The sequence below is a fragment of the Herpailurus yagouaroundi genome, unplaced genomic scaffold (assembly GCF_014898765.1).
Source record: "Herpailurus yagouaroundi ecotype Mexico unplaced genomic scaffold, PumYag 189, whole genome shotgun sequence".
In the NCBI taxonomy this organism is placed as follows: Eukaryota; Metazoa; Chordata; class Mammalia; order Carnivora; family Felidae; genus Herpailurus; species Herpailurus yagouaroundi.
The window spans coordinates 5,205,173-5,223,231 of record NW_024412420.1 but is presented as its reverse complement, the minus strand read 5'-3'; the positions used below and the strand labels follow the sequence as shown (position 1 = coordinate 5,223,231).

The window sequence follows — 18,059 nt, the reverse complement described above, 5'->3', positions numbered from 1 at the left end:
AAACTACACAGCTGCAAACAAGACTACCTTTCATGGAAAAGGAAGGATGACTCAGAGGAAGAGCCAAGACCCCAGAGGGAAGGGCAAAGAGCCATGGAGAAGTATTCCCAGTCAGAAGGAAGACCGAGTCTTAGTCAAAGAACTTCCAACATTTGTCCAGCGGTACTGCAGACTTTCCATGGACCGGTGAGTCCTTTGTGCCTCCCACTGCCCCCCAGTTTGGGACAGAAGTGTCTAGAGTGGCTATCCGTTGCTTGTCCCATCATTATATGCTGAGTGTGTGTATTCACGGGTCTTTATATTTGAGAGGAATTACACTTAAGGAGCTGAATTTAAGGAATTACACCCAAGGATCCTCATCAGCTCCAAGTTTAGATGACACAATTCTGGAATTCAAACTGATGCTCTAAATGATATACCTCAGGGGCCTCGGGAAGGAGTGAGTATATTTTGCATGTGGGAAGAATATAAATAGTTTGCGGCCAGAGGGTGAACTGTGCCATTTTTCAAATGTCCACAGGTTCTTTTATACTCTTCCCCCTCGAGAGGTGGGAACTCATGTCCCTCCCATTGAGTGTAAGCTGGACTTACACTTAGTGACACAACTTTAAAAAAATTTTTTTTTCAACTTTTTTATTTATTTTGGGGACAGAGAGAGACAGAGCATGAACGGGGGAGGGGCAGAGAGAGAGGGAGACACAGAATCGGAAACAGGCTCCAGGCTCCGAGCCATCAGCCCAGAGCCCGACGCGGGGCTCGAACTCAACGGACCGCGAGATCCTGACCTGGCTGAAGCCGGACGCTTAACCGACTGCGCCACCCAGGCGCCCCAGTGACACAACTTTAATGAACAGAAGAAAGCAGTAGAAGGGATGGCAGACAATTTTGAATACTAGGTCATGAAAGGCACCTGCTTGCTCATTCCCCTTTAGATCCTTCACTTTGAGAAAAGCCAGATCAGATGTCACAGACACTCAGGAAACCTGTCCAGATGCCCACACGATAGATGGCCTCCTGCCAACACCCGCGTGAATGGGCCATTTCGGAAGTGATACCCCAGCCCCAGTCCATCCCTCAGAGAATCCTTCAGATTCCCCCGGAACCAGAATCACCCAGCCACGTCACTCCTGAATTCCTCACCCAAGGAAACTGTGAGATAATAAGTAATAAGGACAGTCCCTTACCTCTCACCCTACGGATCCACACTGGACACATAGTATGTGATAGAAATAAATCTTCATTATTTCAAACCACCGATATTTGGGGGTGCAGCATAACCTAGCAATGGCAAACTGAAACACCAGGCTTTACCTCATGTTAAAGTACAAATAAAGCCCATATCCAGAAAACTACCACAAAGTATTTCTATTTCATAGGTATCTCAGGAAGGTAATAATAATAATAATAATATTTAGCTCCCTGCTGGACCCTTTCACCACATCTTGAATCTCCTATGTTCATGGAAAAAAGTCCATTTGATGAAAGACCTATTCGTTCCCTAGTTGAGTGCTTCTCCAACTTTAATGGGCATAAGATTCCCTGGAGAATTTGATATTATATGTTACCACATGACGCTCCCCAGAGAATCAGCTTCAGGAGGTCAGGAGGAGAGAGGTTTAGAAATCTGCGGTTTTGGGGCACCTGGGTGGCTCAGTCGGTCGAGTGTCTGACTCTTGATTGCAGCTCAGGTCATGAGCCCATGATCACGAGATGTAGCCCCGCTTCGGGTTCGTCGCTGGATGTGAAGCCTGCTTAGGGATCTCTCTCTCTCTCCCTCTGCCCTTCCCCTGCTCATGCTTGCTCGCTTTCTCTCTTTTGAAAGGAAGAAGAAAGAAAGAAAGAAAGAAAGAAAGAAGAGAGAAAGAAGAAAGAAAGAAAGAGGAAGGGAGGGAGGGAGGAAGGAAGGAAAGAAAAGAGGGAGGGAGGAAGGAAGGAGAAATCAAACCTGTTTTAATAAGAGCTCCAGTAGACTCTGAGGCAATTGGTCTCAGACCACACTTTGAAAAGTTCTCGGCAATTACATGGTGAACAGCCTGAAGAGACACATTGGCTATCAGCGGGGAAAGTGGCGGCAACACCCGCAGCAGTTAAGCGCGCTGTTCTGGCGAGTCTGTTGCACGTTGCTGGACGCGTTGCAAGTGCTCTAACTGCTAGTTCTCCTAGCGGCCACTCCAACGCCGCTGCTGTAGTTCTTACACCCAGATTGCACCTCATGGACTCAGCTCTGTGTTTCCAAGTTTCCAAACTACATGAAACAAGCAGCATATAAAATGTTCTGCTCCCGATTCCAGGAGCATCTGTGCCATTTCTACATCAAATGCCATCACAAATACAGACTGTAGCAAATTAGGGAGAGAAGGGATCCTGAAAGCCATTTAGTCCAATAACACCCCCCCCCCAGATTGTTCTTAAGAAAGATTAAGAGATGTGAGAACCACCGCCACCCCCAACCCCCGCCCCGCCACCCTTCTAGCAAGTGGCCATACCAGGCCTTGAACCCTGTTCTCTCAATTCCCAGCCTTTGGCCCTTTCCTTCCTTAGCAGTAGAGTCTTCACTCTCCTTGGTGTTTGCTCACACATTTGAGAGCCCCAGGCATTGAGAAAGGCATCGCTTTAATTAACACAGAGGAGGCATGGGCTGGGAAGGTGGGGAGATGAGGAGGGAGTTCCAAGCCATTGCCTATGCCAGGCTCCAAGTTCCAGATGCTGTTTGTCATCAGGGATCATCCACATGACATCTGTCACCGCAACATTGGCTGGAGACCATACCCTGCCTGGCTAACATTTTAGGGGCTGGGAGAGGGGTGGAAGCTTCCTGCAGAGAGACAGTTCTGTGCCTAGATCCACTGGGCATTCATGGAGAAACTGACATGAAAGGCAGGATCGTGTCATGGGAAACTCACCCAGTGGTGATTCAGTTCAGGCTTTAGTTCTGCTACTCACTTGCTGTGTGATCTCGAGCCTTTTCCTTAACCTCTCTGGGCCTCAGTTCCATCAGTTATACTAAAAACAATACATTTGCTATTCTGCCTAGTCAACATTAGAAGAAGCCTCAGAAAGAGTCTACTCTAACCCCCTAATTTGACAGATAGGAACTCACTAATTTATTTGCATGAAATCCTAGACACGTGTGAAAAAATAGTGATAATAGCTTGTACATCCTGGTGTCTAAGAATCAAGTTACATGAAGTCAGCCAACCACACACTGCTTCCTAAGAGTCCAGAGGCTGGGGACGTTTTAGTAGCATCCATCTTGGGGTCAACTGGATTCTTGAAGAGGGAAAATGCTCTCAACTCCTTTGTCAAAAGAGTTACAGCAACAGATGTCCTGGAGGGAGACACCCAGAACACAGAATGGGAGCGCGCCCATGCAGAACAGAGGCCTGAGCCCCCAGGGAGTTCTGACACCCAGGCCTGCACACTGAGCTCCAGGGAGAGGCCAGGAGGAAGGCCGTGTCCCGGGGCTGGAGCACGTGCTGGGAGGAAAGGCAGATTAGCGGGCTCTGGAGATCCATCCCAAACGCCCGGAACCCATTGCTGGAGCAGAGCACGGGGCTCCAGAGACATACTGAGCAGGAGATGGTGGGGGCGGGGTGGGGGCTTTGTTTTATTTTTGGATTTTGCCGAATCCAAAGAATTTGGGAAACTGTGGGAACCGTCGTGTTAAACGCAGCCTCTGCCAGGTTGGCGCAGGCCTGTTTCTAAGTAATTCAATCTGAGGCAGGGAGGAGCTGTAAGTGTGCACGCACGCACACACTCGCGCGCTCACGCACGCCCCGCCTGCAGGGGCCAGCGGCGGCAGGAGGCCCGATCTTCCCATGTTGATTCCTGAGAGAGTGGCCAAGGCACATGGGCTCGTGGCCAGGATTCATTCATCCATTCACTCCGGCATTTACTGAGCGCCTACAATGCGTCAGGCACGTGGTAAGCTCCAGGATGCGCCCCGGGAGCCCAGAGAGGGGGCCCCTCCCTTCGCCAGTCCTCGCATTCCAGGGCTCCGGGGCGATAGGACTGCAGCTTCTTCCCCCCACCCTCTCTCCCCCCGGCCTAAGCAAGTGGAGAAGGGGGTGGGGTGAGGCAGAGACTGTTAGGGAAGAAGAATAAGGGGCAAGGAGACAGGCACAGACACTGCCAGCGGCTTACCCAACAGCCACGCTTACTTCCCACTTTTGTTCTTGTTCAGGAAGTTGCCAGGGTTCCCTTGATCTTGGGGAGGGGAAGACCTTCCCCAGTCCCAGGGGATGCATCATTACAGGTGGAAACCAGCCAGGGTCAGCTCATTCCCCTGGGCCACAGAAGGGCCTGAGGGTACAGACATGTGACCCAATTCTGGCTTAGTAGCTGCAAGAGCTCTCCTGGGGAGGACTTGCTTTCCCAAAGAAAAAACACAGAGCCCCCTCCCCCTTCTTACCAGCACGTGAATAAATGTGCCTGGAGGCGGTGTAGACACTTTGAAAACCATAAGGCAACACGTCCAGATGCGAAGATGGCAGAGAGAAGAGGCCAGCAGTTGCCATCATGAGCCACCCCCCCACCCCCACCCCCACCCCCACCCCCACCCCCACCCTGAGCTGGGCCACTGACCTCTGGACGCTCACTGGGCGAGACTGAAAAATACCAAAAAACCCTATTTGGTGAAGTTGGGGTTTTCTGTTGTTTTTTGGTTTTGTTGGTTTTATTTATTTACTTGTTTAGTTAGTTAGCTTATTTTGGGAGAAAGAGAGAAAGCAGTGTGGGAGGGGCAGAGAGAGAGGGAAAGAGAGAGAATCCCAAGCAGTCTCCACACCGCCAGCGTGGAGGCCGATGCCGGCCCCAGCCCACCAACCATGGGGTCATGACCTGAGCCCAAGTGAGACGCCTAACGGACTGAATCATCCAGGCGCCCCGTGAAGTTGCGTTTTTTTTTTTTTAATTGGGTTTCCTGTTGCTAGCAGCTCAGGCCATTCCAAAATGGTCTGAGAGGCCATGTTACTAATATCATCGTGAGAAAGCCAGGCTGTGGAAGGGAGGTGGATCCCAGTCTCAGGAACGGCCACTGGAAAGAGCCAGGAAGAAGAGCTCTTTTTTAAATAAGATCTCCAGGGCATCTGGGTGGCTCAGTTGGTTGAGCATCAGACTTCAGCTCAGGTCATGATCTCACGGTCTGTGAGTTCGAGCCCCACGTCGAGCTCTGTGCTCAGCTCAGAGCCTGGAGCCTGCTTCGGATTCTGTGTTTCTCCCCCTCTCTGCCCCTCCCCCACTCATGCTCTGTCTCTCTTGCTCTCAAAAATAAACATTAAAAAAAGTTTTCAAGTAAGATCTCCTGGGCAGCCTGTGTGCATGGTGGATGACTACCTCTCCTCCCCAGGGGCTCGAACACCAAAACTCCCTTCTGAAGAGGGCTTTCTGGATCATCCCAATCCCAATTTCTGGATCTTCAACGTAAATTGGTATTCTCATGGCACTAAAGGAACCAGTAAAGACTTTCAAATCCGGTGTCTGTGTGTGTGTGTGTGTGTGTGTGTGTGTGTGTGTGTGTGAGAGAGAGAGAGAGAGAGAGGAAGAGAGAGACAGAGAAACAAAGTTCCTATGTTAAAGTTGCTGTCCCTTTACGTCTGGTAAGAGGGACATTCCTCTGCCTAAGCTTGAATCTGGCTACTCCCTAACTGTGTGCCATTAAGCTACATAACCAACGTATGCCTCACTTTTCTCATCTGTAAAGTGGGATTATTAAGATAGCCTCTACTTCATAGGGCCATTTTGAGTATTTAAATCAATTCATTTAAAACTCTTAGATCAAGCACCAAGCACATGGTAAATTCCTCAAGAAATATTAGCTAATATTTTAATACTGTGACTGATTCTGAAATGCATGTGATTCCACATTTTTAACATCTCTGTTACATCTGCATGAAATCACGATGTGTCTTTCAGAGGATGGTGTGTCATAAGTGATTGGAAGCATTTTTTCTTTCTCGATGATACACTGACTTTATACACTGAAATTATCATTGTCTTTGGAGCAGATCTCCTTGTTGTAAAAAGGACGGCTTGCACAGTCCCACTGGCGTAAAGATATGTAAAGCAAGCAAGCACTTCATTGTCACAGAGGTGGGAGTTTTGGAGGCTTGTCCCAGGCCACCCGCCCAATATCCTTTGTGCGACTCAAGTCTTCTGGTGAAGGGATGGGCAGATCTACGCAGGGGACAAGCAGATCCAGATGGAGATTGGTGGGGCTTTTTGGACTCAAAGTTATGCAAACCTCTGAAGCACTGAGATGGTACGATGAGGTCATCTAAACAGAAAAGACATGGAGGGCCGACCAAGAAGGAGTTCTCCAATGGGACAGCAGGGTCGTGACCACAGCGAGAGTGAGAGCTGACCCTGACAAGGGAAGACAAGTTTCTCCAGCCCCTCATTTGGCACAGGTGGATTTAGGGGGGCCCGGGCCTTCGCCACCTCCGGGAGGTGCACCTGCACCCCAGAGATCCCCAGTGGGGCTGGGGCTGATGCAAGTAAGCATTTCGGGAATCACAGCTTATTGTGGGAAGGTAGACACAGGAAAGAGAGAAGGCCATCCCTCCAATGGAGACGCAGGGGCTACAGTCAGTTTCGATTCAAATAACAATAGAAGCAGGGCCTTCTTTTTGGCTCAAGCAGGTGACGCAAATCCTAGGAGAAAAATTATTAGTAATTATATATGACATGATTACTAGCAGCAGCCAACAGGCATCAAGTGCCTCCTACATGTGAAGCGCTGGACTGTGCACCATGGATACATGGTGGCGCTTACACAGCTGGGAGGTGGCAGCAATGACTCATTTGACAGGCAAGGGAATGAGACTAGAGAGGCCAGTTAACTTTTCTACAGTCACAGAGCTGGCACGCAGCAGAGTTCAGGTTCAAAGTCAACTTGTCTGACTCCAGAGCCTGGGTTAACCACCATTCATGGTAGGAAGTGGAGTTGTTTCTTCTAATGGCAGTGTTCCAGTTGGTTCCTAACTGCAAGGTCTGGATGGGCGTGCCTTCTCTCTCTGCCAGCAGGAACCCCATCACTGCTCTTTAGCTCAGTACACCTGATCAAGGGCTCACGTGGACCGTGGGATCTGCCTCCGTGGCCCCTCCCAGATGGTCCCCCCTCACAGCTTTTTCGTCAGCTCAGACTGCTTCACTGTTCTTGGACACCATAGTATTTCCACCTTGGTCCAAGACCAAGGTGTCCACAGGGTTATTTCTGGTGAGGACTCTCTTCCTGGTTTGCAGAGGCTGCCTTCTCATTGTTTTCTCACATGATAATGAGGGAGGGAGAGAGAGAGAGAGAGAGAGAGAGAGAGAGAGAGAGAGAGAAAGCTTTCTCTACTTACAAGGTCAGATTACATACACTATCTTATTAACCTTCACAATAGTCCAGTACAATGGACATGATTATTCCCTAGTACAGATGAGGAAACTGAGGCTCAGAGATAAGGTACCTGACTCAAGCTCACAAAGTTAGATGGTGGGCGGAGCCAGAGTTTAAACCCAAGCTCGGACCCAAGTCCATGCTTCTTAGGGTTCACTGTGCTCTGTTGGCACCCCGGTGGGGCCCAAGTGGCAGTGCCTCCATGATGATGAGCCAAGGTTTAGAGCCAAATCAAGGTCCTGGTCTCAGGAACAGCCCTGAGGACCAAGGGGCTGTCGGGAGGGACAGAATGCAGAAAGGAAAGAGAGAAAGGAGACAAATCTTGATGACTTCCCACCATTGTCACTGTCTCACTTGGGGACTTCCAGTTGTGTCCTTTTTACCTAGGGCGCCAGGGCCATTTTTTTCCCCCCTTTACCTTCAAGCTTCACCTACAGGTAGACTAGCCATGCAGACAAGTACCGACCCTGCCAGCCCACCCTCCCCTTGGGCTGTGGAGGAAATGAACTTGTTGCTCCAGAGTCCTCACCCGGTGGAATCACCGTGCAGCCCAGAGGCACTGGGCTGAGGGTCAGGCTGATAACGCTGTTGTCTGGAGCCCTGAGCGAGGCAAAAAAGAAGCCAGCCTACAGGAGAAAGGTGAAGGCGCTGGCCCTGGCCCAAGAATGACGGAGGCCCCTGGCTCCTGCTGCCCCGTCTCTGTTTCCCTGGCTGAGGAACAATAAGGAGGCGCTGTCAGGAAGTGACATTAAAACGCCATTCCCCTTATACCTCCTTCAGCCCCTGGCAAGAGGAGGTTCCCGGAGGGAATATTTTTAGTTTGACAAATGAAAGCCTGGGACCGAGGACAGGAGGGATTAAGGGAGCTCTTCTCTGACACTCCTGGAGACGGGGAGATGATGAGTCAGATACAGAGGGCTTAGGCACGACTTCTCAAGACATTCCTCAAGCATGAGCACAAGCCGGCAGCTTGAATTCCTCCTGCCGGCAGCCAGCCTGCACTCAGGGAGGAGGGGCCGCCGGGGAGCAGAGCCTCTCCTCCCGCTTCCCTTCCCCGGGCACATTGTTGGACAGCAGCTTCGGAGATCAAAGCCGCCGCCCGTGCTGCTTTCCGGAATCGGGAGTCAGGAGACCTGGATTCGAATCCAGGCTTCCCCACTGGCTGGCTAGGAGGGGGGGGTGGTGGGTGGGGAATGTCCTCATTTCTCCTTCTATGCCTCAGTTTCCTCGTCTGCAAATCGGAAGTGTTGTAATGCCTCAGAATGATTATTCTAAGGCAGGACCTTTGAAAACAAGCACTGAGAATGTATGGTGCTGGAGAGACCTGGTTTTCCTGTATTACTCCTAGCAACCCATATGCAGATGCAATCGAAACCTCCCATCGTCAAACAGACCAACCACTCATCAAGTGCTGTGCTTCCTAAGCCAGCCTTGTGCTAACTAACGCTCCCTTGTTTAACCTTCTTGACACTCCCAGGGGCAGAGCTCATCACCTGAGTTTTATAGATAAGGAAACTGAGGCTCAGAAAGGTGGTGTGGCTTCCTAAGGTCACAGAGCTAACCAGGGGTAGATTGGCATTAGAATCTGACACTCCTGGACTCTGCAGCCCAGGTCCCAAATCCCTGCTCCAGTGACACCCTGGCTGGGCCTGTATCTGGCGGAAGAACATGTCTTATCAGAAGCCACAAGTGACGGTAAGATCAAGGCAGTGCTCCAGGCCAGGCGCCAATCAGGGAGCCAGAAGGGAGGAACAGGCTGCCAGCAGGAGGAGAAGGGCCAGAGGAGACAGAGACTGGAGTCCAGAGCTGGGGCTCAGACGCCAAGCACAGGTTGGAGGAGCAGAGCAGCCACCAGGCTAGAGCCCGGGCCCCTGGCATCTGTCCACAGTGGTCTCCAAAGCACTGGTGGTCATGCGCTGGGAGGTCAGGTGCACTGAAAAGTCAGAATCTGCTCATTTAGTTGGAAAAGGGAATGAGGCCGCCGATGGTCGGTAGAGAGGCGTATTTCTCACTTTCCAAACAGCTGGCTTGGGTGGGTGCTCCCGGGACTCAGCGCCCAGTCACTAAGTGAATTCCACCCGAGGTATGGAGAGCCATGATGAGCAACCCACCGGCAGGCCCACGTTGCCCATGCACTTGAATTTCATTGGCCCACGATGGAATTTCAGGATGAATAGCAAAAGGCCATCATCGGTGAGTGCTGCTTCTCAAAAATGCCAAGAGTGATCATTCCATTGCTAAAATCAGTATTTTTTCACTTATTAGCATCTTCCTTTTAAGTAGGTGATCTAAGTCCTGAGAATTCACTGTTTATCCTCTCATGGACTATAATAGGGCTATTTTTTAATGTTTTTTTTATCTTACAGAGAGAGAGAGAGAGAGAGAGAGCATGAGCAGGGGAGGGGCAGAGAGAGAAGGAGACACAGAATCTGAAGCAGGCTCCAGGCTCTGAACTGTCAGCCCAGAGCCCCACGCAGAGAGGCCCAACCAACTGAGCCACCCACGCTCCCCTGAGAGCTATTTTCTTTAAAACAGAAAACACAAGGTGGCCCATAAGTTTGGGTATTTGTTTTTCTCTAATGTGCCCTCAGGAATCAAGGAAAGAGAGAATGAGGAAGGAACAACAGAGAGAGAGAGGCCACCGCTCACACCGCAAACTCACGGGCAGGATTCCGCACTGCCAGTGACACCACGCCAAGGTTCAAGAGACTTCTAGCGGCACCTCTCTCGGCACCCTGGCTGATACACCAGGCAGTCAACCATGTCTCCATTTTTGCATTAGCCACTGAAAATGCTCAGAACTGATTTTGCATCTTTCCTACGAGCCACAGGACCTTTGGCCAAGTCACTTAAACTCCATGAGCCTAAATCTCCGGGTGGGGTTAATTACCACCTGTCTCTTAGGGTAGCTGTGGAAATAAAATGAAAGATTATGATATAATTTATTAAGCATATATATTAATTATTGAGTACCTATTATGTGCCCGGCACATGCCTTATTTATTTATTTATTTATTTATTTAATATATTTATAAATATTTTATATATACTTCATATATACTTAAGTATTTATATCATTCCATATATATTTTTTATATTTATGTATTTTTATATATAACATATATGTGTGTGTGTGTGAGCGTTGTTTGTGGGAAGGAGTTGTAATTCACCTCAATATCATGGAGCAGAGCAGGTAAAAAAATAATAATAATAACGAAATGAAGACTTAATTTACTCTTCCTGGACTCCACAACAACGCTGGTGTGTGTTTCAGGCAAACTTCGTTGGCTGCAAGATCATAAAATCTCTTAAACACTAGGATTGCAAGGGGTGGGTGTAGGAGAAGTGGGTGCTGGAAGGACGTCCGTGGGGACAGAGGGGTCTTATTGAGGGGCGAGGATGGGCTTCACAGGACTGGGGAGGAGAAACCATCCAGCAGTACATCCATCAGTACAAAGCCAGAGTCCTTGCCAGAACTGTGGCTTTGTCCTCCTTAGAGAGCCCTGTCCAGCTCTCACAGGGGTGGGTAGTCCCATCGGCACAAGCTGTTCTCCAGCTCCCAGCTGGCCTGCCCTCTCCTTCCATTCTGTGTGCCTCTTCGCCTTCCAGTGGCCTCTGTGCACTTTGCCACCTTCTCTGTATGTCACAGGCTGACAGCTTCAACCTCCTGTCCCAGCTGCCTCATTGTCTCACTATTTCCAAGGTCAAATTCCCCAAGGAGGAAATCCGACTGAGCCAACTCCTCCACTTTCTCCAAGATGGACTCTGATTCCATCGATTTCCACCTCTGGTAGATCCCGTGGGGCTGAAGGCTTGGGATAGGGGACAGGGCACAAAACACATCAGCCACTTACTTGGCTGCCCCTTGAGCAGAGACATGGTTGTCATGTCATGGCTGGACACTCGGACACTTTCCAGTTAACTTCTTCCTGTGGCCTCAGACTATAATTACTCTTTGCCCACAGTTTCTAGAGTTAGGAAGACTGGGATCTGAATCCCAGCCCTGCCACAAACCAGCTGCTCTGTTTTGAATAAGGATCCTCTCAGACCCCTGGATTCTTGTTCCTTAAAAGGTGATCCTAATAGTACCCACTTCATTGGGCTGTGATGCCACACAAATAGGATAATTAGGACAGAGCCTGAAACATAGTAAACCCTTAGCACCTGCAAGTTGTTCTTGCTACTGCCGCTATTACTATTCAGAGTTGGATGGAACTGGCTCATATCACATTTCTTTCCCTCGAGAAAGCTTCTTTCCTCTCCTAGCCTCAATTTCTCCATCTACATCACAGGGCATCTAAGCCCTGCCTCACAGGGCTGGTGCAAGGAGTCAATATGTCAGAAATGTAGACATCTCAAGCAGTACTTGGTAGACACTAGATATTGTTCCCTTTCTCTCCCTCGTTCTTTGGGTGGGTGTTCCTTGAATGTTTTCCCAAGAAGCCAGTGTCCTCCCTATATCATACCTCTAGAAGCATCCCATAAAGGCTTAACCCTTAAGGCCTAGATCCAACCAGTGGCTAAAAACTCATCCTCAAGACTCCATAACACAATAGAGCAGACCAGAATCATGGAGGCCAACTGGTTTCATAACGTACGGATGGAGACACTGAGGCCCAAAGACAAGAGGTGATAGGCCCATGTGAAAGAGCGACCAACCCAGAAGGAAGACTCTGCCTTTCCTGTCCAGTGCTTATGCCACATTTCATTTGCCCTCAGTAGATATTTCTATGTGGGGTTCCCTTTTTTGCTAGTCATGAAGCATGTCTGTGCACCCAGAACCATCTCTGTGAAGGATTAAAGGCAAGAGCTTTGAGACAAGCTGGAAGGGGAAGAGACAACACCCTGGACCCCGCAGGAGGGTGGCAACAGCAGACCCACAGCATGGCCCCTGGCAGAGCGAGGCTCTGGCTTATTAGCCATAACAAGAATGACTTGGGGGGTGGGGGGGCAGGGGTTATTAGGGAAGGGAGCCTCCGAGCCATGACCTCATGAGAATGGCGGGCGTCTGGGGGCCTTGAAAGTGAAAGGGGATTAGGCCAGTGCTCTAGGGCTGGGCCATCCAACCCCAAGGGCCCAAAAGCAGACCACCTGCCCTGCCTGAGAAATGTTTGCCAAAGCACCAACATGAGAAATGAATTTTAAAGTTTGACATTATTGAAAACAATCAGCTCTGATTTCAAAGGCTGGCGAGCTTGCCTCTGCACAGGCACCCGCCCAGGCCCGGCCCACCCCACCACGACAACTAAGCCATGACATCAGAGCCTGCCCCAGGGAGAAAGTCCGGTGAATTAACACTATCTACAGAGAAGGAGGATGGAGTTACAACCTCATGAATTGAGGGAGAGTTCGGGAATCCTTCCTGGCTTAGCTCACACTGCCGATTGCTTGTCAAAACGCACATGCCCAGAATTGCCAGATCATGACAGCAGATCTCTTGCCTCCTGAATCAGTGTGGGATCCTGAGCTCCAGAAATGAGGCTGATGGCTCCCAGGGGAAGACAGGTACATCCCCAGCCACCACCACCACCCTCTGTACCTCTATCTCTGTCTCTGTGTCTCCCACTACCCTGCTATTCCGGTTGAGGCTGTATCACCTCTGAATTGTATTAAGACATTGGTGCAGGGGCGCCTGGGTGGCCCAGTCAGTTAAGCATCTGACTTTGGCTCAGGTCATGATCTCACAGTCTGTGAGTTTGAGGTCCGTGAGTTCAAGCCCTGCATCGGGCTCTGTGCTGACAGCTCAGAGCTTGGAGCCTGCTTCCAATTCTATGTCTCCTTCCCTCTCTGCCCCTACCCCGCTCTTACTCTGTCTCTCTCTCTCTCAAAAGTAAATAAACATTAAAAAAAAAAAAGATATTGTTGCAGCCTCTGGCCTCTCTTCCTCTGTTACAGAGGTCCCCCAACCTGAGCTGAACAATTGGATTCTGCCTGAGTCCCATCCCATCTTATTTACTTGACCAGGAGCAGAACCTTGACACTGGTGCTTTTCTTTTCTTTTCTTTTCTTTTCTTTTCTTTTCTTTTAAGTTTTATTTATTTGTTTTGAGAGAGAGAGAGAGAGAGAGCATGCACAGCAGGGGGCGGGCAGAGAGAAGGAGAGACAAAGTCCCAATCAGGCTCTGCACCATCAGCGCAGAGCCCAAGGACAGGCTCAAACCCACAAACTGTGAGATCACAACCTGAGCCAAGATCAAGAGCCTGACACTTAACCAACCACACCACCCAGGCGCCCCAACATTGGTGCTTTTTAAAGCAACCCCCCACCACCACAAAAGAGCGGCAGGGATGGAGATCTGGCTGCTGCAAGCTGTCCTCTACAGCACAGCACAGCTGCCTTCCCCCAACCCCAGATCTGCTGCCCCCTCCAAGAGGAGGGTCCAGCCCCTTACCTCAGGGTACCCTCCACCAATGACCCCGCACTCTCTCCCCGGCCTGTCCTCCCACACTCCTTTCTCACACACCCCGCATTGGCCCAGATCTTTCCCACTCTAGTCTAACCACCCCTTTCCACTTTCTGGCTCCAACTCTTCCCTCTGCCTGCAACGCCCACACACCTCCCACCCGTGCCTGGAAATTGTTTCCTTTTTTTTATTTAAAACAATTTTTTGGGGGCGCCTGGGTGGCGCAGTCGGTTAAGCGTCTGACTTCAGCCAGGTCACTATCTCGCGGTCCATGAGTTCGAGCCCCGCATCAGGCTCTGGGCTGATGGCTCAGAGCCTGGAGCCTGTTTCCGATTCTGTGTCTCCCTCTCTCTCTGCCCCTCCCCCGTTCATGCTCTGTCTCTCTCTGTCCCAAAAATAAATAAACGTTGAAAAAAACCACAATTTTTTAATGTTTATTTATTTTTGAGAGAGACTGAGTGTGAGTGGAGGAGGGGCAGAGAAGGGGAGGAGACACAGAATCCAAAGCAGGCTCCAGGCTCCGAGCTGTCAGCCCAGAGCCTGACGCGGGGCTCAAACCCACAAACCGCGAGATCGTGACCTGAGCCAAAGTCGGACGTTTAACTGACTGAGCCACCCAGGCGCCCCTGGAAATTTTTTCCTTAACTTTCAAAGCCCAACATCAATGTCCCCCCTCCTCAGAAGACATCCCTCATGCCCCACACCCTCTTAATTGCCTGCTGCTGAGAATGGAAGCCCATGCCTCACTAGCACTAACCATGGGGCAGGCGCCATACATCAGTTTTACGAATCCCAATCCATTCCATCCTACCCCCACCCTTCAAAGTAGGTATTATTATTATCCACATTTCACAGATGCGAAAACAGAGGCAGGGAGATGTAAAGTCACTTAGCCAAGATCTCACAGCCTGTGACAAGGAGGGACTCGACCCAGTTTCTCTGGTTCCTATGCCAGCAATTGCCACTCAGAGCTTCCTATTTGTAAGCCTGCGTCAACCCACTTGACGCTGTCCTCCTTGAGTGCAGGAATTGGGTCTTATTATTATAAATATTGTAGTATTTTAAGGTTTATTGTTAATTATTACTAGCATTGACAGAAACAATAACAGTAGCTCTCATGTATGGAATATTCTCTCTCTGGCCCAAGCTTTCTATACATTATCTTCTCCCAAACTCAGCAATCGTATTGAAACGCATATCATCTTGACTTCAGAGAGAAATCATCTGATTTAGCCACAAAGGCTCTGTGAGGTTAAAGTCCAGGGTCACCCCTTCTGCCCTTGCCCTTGATCTCCTCCCCTTACCTGGTACATAGCCAAGAAACAAAGTCAGGACTTAGTGATCTGGTGAGTTCAACTGAATGTGTCCTTCGTGTCCCTCTACATTTGAGTTCTAAGACCACAACTTAACTACTGATGACCGACAGCTATTTCATCACTACTATGTGCCAGAGGCTCCAGAGATATCAATTCATTTATTCCCCAAGCCCCAAGAGGCAGGACCGTTTTTAGACGCCTCGTGGGAGACTCAGAGAGGTTGTGTGACCTGCGCCAGGTCACAGGGTTGCCCAGGAGCGAGGCCAGGGCAGGGAGCCGAGGCTGGATCAAAGCGCCGTTCTCCCAAATCATCTTCTTGCCCGTATCTTGGGAACAGCAGCCCCAGAGGGACGAGGTGTGGGATGTCCTGCACCAAACAAAATTTCCTCGGACATTTCAGCGGCCTCCTCCCTCTCTGCAGGACCGGAGCGACGCTGGGGCAGATGAGGAGGCCTGCCGTCCAGTTGCTCCCAGTGACATCGTACTTCTGCTCCTCCCGGGCCCCTGCGCAGGCCCCTGTGCATTCCTCCTGACGTCACCCAGCTGTGCTCCCTCATATCCCCAAGGAGGAGGCTCTGTCACAGGAAGGGGGAGGGATGGGCGGGGGGTGCCGAGGGATGACACGGAGACAGGCCGCCTCCCGGGCGCCTCAAGGAATGCATGCGTTGCCAGGATGGACCCACCGCCAAACTTGGGGAGGTTCCCCGAGCAGGGTCACTTCTCGATGACCAGAAAGTGGACACCGAGACCTGAAATGCCCAGGCCAGAGATGAAAAGTAATCCAACTGAATAAATAAATCACCAAAGAGAGCAGCAACCACCGTCTGCCAAGAAATTTAATCCTAAATGTGGAGAGAGTTGGTAGGGGGTGGGGGTGGGGGACAGGGAGGACTGAGGTTCTGAAAAGATTTAATTGGTGATAGAGCCCTAAGAATATGTAAATAGTCTCTTGGTTTCTGTCTTAAAAGGAGAAACAGATGCCAAGGACTCCAAGCTGAGTTTTCATATGAAAATCGCTAAGACCCGAGAACGCCATTTAAAATGTATATAATTCGATTGTTATCTCCTATGGGGGGAGGGCTGCCTGTTTGAGGTTTTCATTTACACCAGCCACCCCCCCCCACTGTAAAATTCATTTACTGTATTCCCTTCCCTTCCCCTCCTCTAAAGCCTGATGGTTAGTCGGCCAAGATAGATGAGAGAGAACTGGGGAGTTCTGTGGGGAGGCGGGGGGCGAGGGGGGGGGTCTGCTGTCTTAGAGTCTTGAAAGCCTGTGGCTAAACCTTTAACTCAAAGATTATCTAAATAAGGTTAACCATTTCCAAGTCCAGGCTCTGCTCAGACCCGTCCAGTGACAAGGAATTGGTTCCCTGTTTCTCCTTAGGCAGCCAATCCGATTAGTTTGGACAATGCTGAATGTTCCCCCATATGCTGAACTAAATTTTGTCTTTGTGGAGCTTTTCATTCTGTGCTCCTTGGCACTTGACAAAACACAACAGGGCTCTAGCAAGCCCTTTCAGGACTCTAGGATTGCAGATATTTGGGACCCTTAAAAATAAAAGGAAGCTGGGAAGCTTAATGGAAGGAGTTTGGGGTGAGATGTCAGAACACTTGTGTTCTAGGGGTGCTTTTACTCCCTGACTTTCAGAGCCTCAGTTTCCTCATCTGGTCATTTACTAAAGCACCCAAATGAGAAAAGGGGAGCATGTATTTTGAAGGTAAAACAATCCTATAAAAGTGAGTTACAGTCACCGGCACCTGGGTGGCTCAGTCAGTTGAACGTCCAACTTTGGCTCAGGTCCTGATCTCGTGGTTCGTGACTTCTAGCCCCACATTGGGCTCTGTGCTGACAGCTCAGAGCCTGGAGTCTGTTTCAGATTCTGTGTCTCCCTCTCTCTCTGCCCCTCCCCCATTCACCCTCTCTTTGTCTCTCAAAAATAAATAAACATTTTTAAAAAATTTTAATAAAAAAAAAGTGAGTTACAATTAACGTCAAATGAAGCCATAGAAGGGAAGGGGTTGGGATGTTTTCCTCCGTCTGCAAACTGAGGGGGCTGAGCTGTGACCTCCAAAGTCCCTCCACGCTCCCCTGGGCACGTGGTCTCACAAGAGCGGGAGCAGAACCGGGCTGGAGTTTTTCCAGTCCTGCGAAGTCGACACTCACAGGCCATTTGTCTCTTACCCAGGTGGCTCATGTGAGTGGATTTATTTCCAGAAGAACAGGGAAAGAGGAGTAGAGGGGCAGGAGGAAGTGAGGAAGCGGGGGGGTCTTCCCATGTGTTTAACCATTCCACAAACATGATCGGGCTCCCGGTGCCCGTAGCACATCGGACAAAGTGCTGTGCAGTGGAATTCACCGATGGCCCACACAAGATGGTTTGGCGTGGCGTGGGTGGGCTAAGTAAGGCCCTCCCACCCCCCGAAGATGTCCATGTTCTAATTCCCAGAACCTATGAATGCTGTACCTTACATGGCAAAGGAGACTTTGTAGATGGGTTTACGTTTCATAACCAGTTGTCCTGGATTTTCCTGGCAGGCCCAATGTAACCACAAAGGTCCTTATGAGAGGGAGGCAGGTGGGTCAGAGTCAGGGGTTGGAGTGATGTGGGGCGATGAGACAAAGAACGTGGGCAGCCTCTAGAAGCTGAAAAACGCAAGGAAACAGATTCTCCCTTAGAGCCTCCAGAAGAAACATAGCCCTGTTTCACTCCATTTTGGACTTTTGACCTCCATAACCGTAAGGGAATAAATCTGCGTTGTCTTAAGCTACTAAATTTGTGGCTACTAAAGCAATAGGAAACTAATGTACACAGAGGAAACTTTCTATGTCAATTCTTGTATAATTATTTTCACCTGTATTAGAATACATGGACCATGTGAAATACACACATACCACGCATGGTATAAGCACGTAGAAACTAAATTCAATCCACCTCAGGGTCTTTGCACTTGTTCCCTC

At 49.9% G+C, this 18,059-nt stretch overlaps 1 long non-coding RNA gene across 1 annotated transcript; it reads left to right on the top strand.

Moving 5' to 3' along the window:
• Positions 1 to 3,774: 3,774 nt before the first annotated feature.
• LOC121044751 (uncharacterized) lies at positions 3,775 to 10,323 on the top strand. Its single transcript, XR_005797456.1, has 3 exons — positions 3,775 to 3,924; positions 5,294 to 5,421; positions 9,973 to 10,323. It is a non-coding gene; the product is annotated as an uncharacterized LOC121044751 (long non-coding RNA).
• The last annotated feature ends 7,736 nt before the right edge of the window (positions 10,324 to 18,059 follow it).